Source organism: Mus musculus, chromosome 10, assembly GCF_000001635.26.
Source record: "Mus musculus strain C57BL/6J chromosome 10, GRCm38.p6 C57BL/6J".
In the NCBI taxonomy this organism is placed as follows: domain Eukaryota; kingdom Metazoa; phylum Chordata; class Mammalia; order Rodentia; family Muridae; genus Mus; species Mus musculus.
In genome coordinates, this window is record NC_000076.6 from 121,221,211 (window position 1) to 121,227,210 (window position 6,000).

Sequence of the window (6,000 nt, forward strand, 5' to 3'; positions counted from 1 at the left end):
ATATCAAGGCTTCTATTCCTACATCCCATATCTATTAACCATTTTTTTAGGCCTAGTTATTCCCTTTATCAACTCCTTAGTTATGCCTAAGGACTTAAGACATTCATCCAAGATCTACAACCTGCTGTTCAGTCCTTCCGTTGAATTCTTCAATTCACACATTGATTCATTATCTAATATATTTTCTTATGAATGCTATTTTTTTTTTTGCTGTTCTTCACTTTTTCTTCTATGAAGATATTTGTTGTATTTATTTTTTATTCTTTTGCTTACCCTCACTCAATGCACAGGGCATATAGTGACTAACTAGCTTCACACTTATTCACATTTCCCTTTATCCCCAGATATAAGTTCCATCATGCTAGATCCATGCTGGAACATAGTCGGTGGGTCTCCACATCATCAGAAAAGACTCCTTGATGTAATGTTTTCTTTGGTCTGCTCCCTTTTCTAAATGCTTTTCTCTATCTGGAATCCTCTAACTTTTTTTTTTTTTAACTTTTCTTTAATTTAGTACCTGCAGCTCCAGGTAGCCCTCCCAACATAACAACTTGTCCTTGGGGAAAACAAATATGTGTGTATACATATATGTGTATACACATCTCCTAATTGTGCTAAGCTGACAAGCAAATGATGACAGCATAATTGTTCATAGCAAAGAACAAAAAGAAAAAGCCTATTTCATATACAAGAAAAAGGGACACAGTTCACTATCAGTAGGGTGTGTGTTCAGTATTGTCAGAGAATGGTTTGCAAAGAAGAGTGAGCCAGCCAGCCAGCCAGCCCTATGACCTTTGAAATATCAAGACTTCATACTTCCAAATCTGCCTTACTGGTGTAAAGCTTCACTTAGGAAATTAGGGCATTAACCTTGTCATGTCTATCTCCTCAACAGTGCATCAACAAACAAGAGCTAACCTGTATGAAGAGGGCATGGAAAGATGATATAGCCTACCTAAGAATGCAAGTCTCCTAGATTAGGTCTCCAAGCCTAGGACCAATGTAACAGTGTGCAGTTATAATCCCTGATATTAAATCACAAAAATGTGGAAGTTCATGGGAAGTAAATGGGTGTCTAAAGACTTCAAGATAAACTCTGTCAGGACAAACAGTGCACATGCTTGATTCCAAAAGGAGAAGCAATCAAAGGAAGACCAAACTGGATTTCTTTTGATGTCTTTAGCATTTGTCTCTGGAACCGGGGTCGCTTCTTTGTCAACTTGTCCAACTCTTGGAGAAGGGCAGAGTTGCCAAGAGGGATTCTGACTCCATAAAAGTCTGTTTACGTCCGCATGACAAACAGTGCTTTTGTATACCGAGGAGGAAATACCAGCCTAACAAGGGAGACCACGAATCCACAACATTTTAATTTCTAGTTTGGGGAAAAGTTAGCCTCCCATTCATGTTGTCGTATTACAGATTTTTTCGTGACGACTTTAAAGTTTGCCATGGTAGTTACGGTAATTTCATTACCCACCACATCTTCATCTTTTAATTTCTTTCCTATTTATAATTATACAACGGTAATTAAAAGGTATTACCGCTACATGCCATCCTAGCTAAAACTCTGGCCTGCCAGGCTTATAATATTCAAGACATTGCTCTGTCTTTATTTCTTTTCTCTGTGTTTGGAGGAAGAGTGGGGGAGGGGGAGGAGACAGTGGAGACTCTGGTCATTATAACCTCAAATCCTTTCATCAACTTCTCTTTGTTCCTTTAAAAAAAAAAAAAAGATTTTTCCAAGTAGCGCCCTCCTTCCCCCCCCCCCCAAATGAAGTGTTTTGATGTAAGAGTTTCCATTTCAGCCTCTCTCACCACATCTGAAGTGAAGCTCGCTCAGACTCACTAAGAGCATGCAAGAACTTCAAGTGTTGCTGAAACTTGGATCAAATTCCATCTTCTGGTGCTGATGCCAACAGCCTCGGCCTCCATTGCTCTAAAGATCTGGAGGCTGAGCACCGCCACCAAGGCACTTCTTGGCTGTCTCTTTCAGCACATAGAAGGTACTTATGAGTAAAGGCTTGTCCACTCTTCAGTGAGTTACCACTCATAAATCTTAAGAGAACAAATTGGAACCAAAGACACTAGAGCTCAGGCTGAGCCTCAGCTGAAAAAGGTGTTGTGGGCTGATAATTATCCCCATTTTTAATATCTTCAAAGGAAGTCGAGACCATGAAGCCAAGTAGAGCCGTTGCCCTGAAGGAGTTCGCACACTATCTGGAGGAAGGACACATGTGTGTTTGGTTTCTGCCAATCTCCTGCCATCTTTCCATTGAAGAACTTATATGCTTGCTCACCAGGTCCACACAAACCTGATATTAATCATCTACGCAAGGGCCAAACACAGTGCTACAGGACCAACAGAATCACAGAGATTGAAATAAAGAGTCCTGGAGGAGTCAGTTGGTCACTATTCTTATAATCAGTCACTGCTACCAAGACCACTGCGTGGTCTCGATTTTCCAACTTGCCTTTGTCGCCTAAAGATGCCACACGTGACCTTTTCCCATCGGTGACCTTCACTGGATCATCTCAGCCCACCTGAACCTTGAGTCTCAAGACACAGAGGCTTAGATCTTGATGGCATCCCTCTTATAAGGGTCCTTGGTTGCCTTTAACCCTTTCCCTCTGTGAGGTCTTGGAAAATGTTTCCCTCCACAAAGCACGTTCTCTGTGGCCAGGATGAAAATCCGGTGTCGTATTCTGAGAAATTTACTCACAGAATGACAAGGTCTTTTGCTTTCTGCTCTCAGGCCAGTGTTCTGTAACCTTAGCTCCACTTTGGAATAACCTGAGGAAACAAAATGACTTCTGTCCACACCAGATTCTAGTGCTTCACCCCTAAACCCCAAGTGGATTTCTTTGGAGTCAGTGCCTTTGAAGCGGTAACTCAGGTCAGAAGCCTGCCCGGGGCCCTAATCCAACTGGGCTGGTGTCTTCATAATAAGAGATACCTGAGATCTCTCCCTGAAGACAAGGAAAAGCCCATGTGAGGCTTCCATCTGTCAAGACAGGAAGAGGATCCTCCCCAGAAACCAGCCCTGCCAGCACTAGGGCTAGGAGAAAAGTCATTCCTACCATTTAAACTGCCCAGGGACTTTTCTTATATAGTGGCTTGACCAAACTAATATACCTGGGGAGCTCTAGAAAACTCAGTGCCCAGGCCAGGCCCCATACCAGTTATCGATCTGTAAACGAAAGGACACATGCACAGTGAGATGCCCCCTCTGGACCCCAGATTAGGCCCAGACAAAAACGCCCAAACACTGATTTCCAGACATAAATCAAACACCAAGAGATCCTTTATTAAGCAAGGCAAAGGGACAAGGTGGCTGAGTCTAAATCGGGCCGAAACAGCAGCAAACGGCTTTGCAGAGTGTTAATTTTAAGAGAGGGAAAAGGGAAGGTGTATCTGAGAATGAGCTAGGATGTGTTGGCAGGTTCTGACTGGGGGGTTTAATTAGGGTGGCTAAATGGGGATTTCTATTTTGTTGCTGGACCTTGATTTGATTTTTGATCGTTGGACCTTGGTGGCCAGCCTCAGGAATGAGTCAGGGATAAGAAAGTGACCAAATACGGGAATGGACCGTGGCAGCTAGCTTTAGGAATGTAATCTAACGGTTCAGCAAGGGAGAGGGAAGAGGAGAGGGCAAGACCTGCTGGTGCCATGTTTGCCATGCTGGGGCCTGCTAGAGCCCTTCACCAAAAGTGGAAATTTTAAGCCTCCCAAATCAGCCCCATGTGTAGCCATGTCATTTGTGAGAGAGAAGGATTTACTCTAAACTTCAAAATGTGGCTTCATTTCTGCTTTGATTTTACTTAACTCATGTCTCCCTTTACAGATTGAGGGTTTTCTCAAGTTATATTTGCTACGTAGGTATATGCTGTTTACTGCCTACTTTTGTAGTTTTGTCTCATATATACGCATACATAGATGTTTGTATGTATACACAATTATGAGGGACATAGGCATAAAGGTATGCAGGCATGTGGGTACACAAACACTCATATACAGGCATTCAGATATAGATATCCTCCCTTCCCTTTTGAAAAAGGATAGAGAAGTGGGCGGAGTGACAGACTGACAGAAGTAAGAACAGCTGACTTACTGACTGGCCTAGGGGCACCGTTATCTCTTAAATCCTTAGTGACCATAGGAGTTCATTCATTGAAGTTCTGAAAGACTGTTTTTGTTTTTGGTTTTTTTTTTTTTCTTTGCTTAGCATTGGCATTGTGCTAGATACTATAGGAGATGTTGGGGAGGGACTCAGTACTCACTCAGAGCCTACCCAGTCCCTGCCTTAGTAGAGTGAGCCGCACGGGATGGAAGTTTACAGGCACACTGAGGTCTATGCCCTGGGTGAAGGGAACTCCAACCAAATGCCTCAAAGTATCCCCCAGCCTCGGAAGTCACTGCAAGCTTCCTGAGAGCGTGCCAAAGGCATCGTGGACTCATATGCGATTCTCTACTTTTTGTTGGTTTGTTCTTATGTTTGTTTGGGGGCTGTAGAGATGGCTCAGTGCTTAAGTTCACTGGCTCCTCTTTCAAAGGTGCGGGGTGGGGGGAGAGGGGTCTCATTCCTAGGACCCACATGGTCACTTACTCACAACCACCTGTAACTCCAGTTCCTAGAGATCTGATGCCCTCTTCTGGTCTCTACTGGCAACACGCACAAACATACCTGCAGGCAACACATTCATATGCATAAATACCCAGGCTTGGTGGTCCATGCCTTTAAGCTCAGCACTTGGAAAGCAGGGGCAGGTGGATCTCCGTGAGTTGGAGACCAGCATGATTAACATAGCAAGTTCCAGGCCAGTCAAGGCTACATAATTAAACTGTGCATATATACAGTTTAATATATATATATAATTATATAACATTATATTTTATATATCATTATATATTATGTTGTATTATATATAATTACATATTAATATATATTATTGCTTGACCACAAAGCAGTCCGAAGTCCACTGTGTGGTGGGCAGCTTCTGTTCTGGACTTACTCTGGGCTAGAAGATGTATGTACTGCTGTGCACTTACATATCAGGCACAGTGCCTGGCCCAGCAGCAGCAGCCTTAGATACGCCTTCCAACCTGATCCCTAAGGAACACACTCGTGGTGTGTCTGACACACAGCTCTTCACTAGACTCATCTACAGAGAGTCCCTGAGTAGAAATCTCCCCCAACCTAAAGTTTCACTTGTTCTCACAGCTATAGACTTCTAAGAATTCTAGGATTTAAAAAGGTTCACTAGAGAAAAATCTATGACATGTAAGGGAAATTGCCAGACCTATCTGTACCTCTTGGGAACTGGACTATCCATCATTAGGATTAATCAATTATCCACCAAAAATTATCAGGGCTCTGAGTGGCAAGAATCTGCGTAGATGAAGTTTTCAGTATCTCTGCTGTTCCTGCCTTCTGGGAAAGCAGGGAGAGCCCTCCCCTCACGTCTTTGTCCGTATCCCCGGGCACTGTGGAAATCCATACAGGAACTAGCATCCGCTAGGCATTTGAAAGAATGAAGTCATTAGGGTCTCAGATGGCTGCTGATATAGTTTGGGTTGCACAGGGTCCGTGGCCTTGAGATTCTTGAGCTGGGGTGGTAGCGCTGGTAGGGGGTGGTAGTGAAGATTGTGGTGGTAATTCTGGTAGTAACGGTGTGCTGGGACGGTACTGATGGTCCTGGTGATGGTGGGTGTGTGTGAGAGAGTGGTAGTGAAGGTGGTGGTGGTGGAATTAGGCTAACGTACCCATCTTTTACGTTCTATGAAATTTTAGGTCTCCAAGCCAACAAACTGTTCACTAGTGAGCAATGAACTCCTGCCCATACACAGAACGCTGACCTCTACATAGTTTCTATTGGTTCCCAGTGACTTTGTTTTGATTCGCAGAGCTGATCAAGAACCTGTAGCCAGTCTTGGCCTGACTCCAGTGTCATGTCCTTTCCTCTGCACCTCTCTGCTGCTGACACTCCAAGTGAATCACCAGG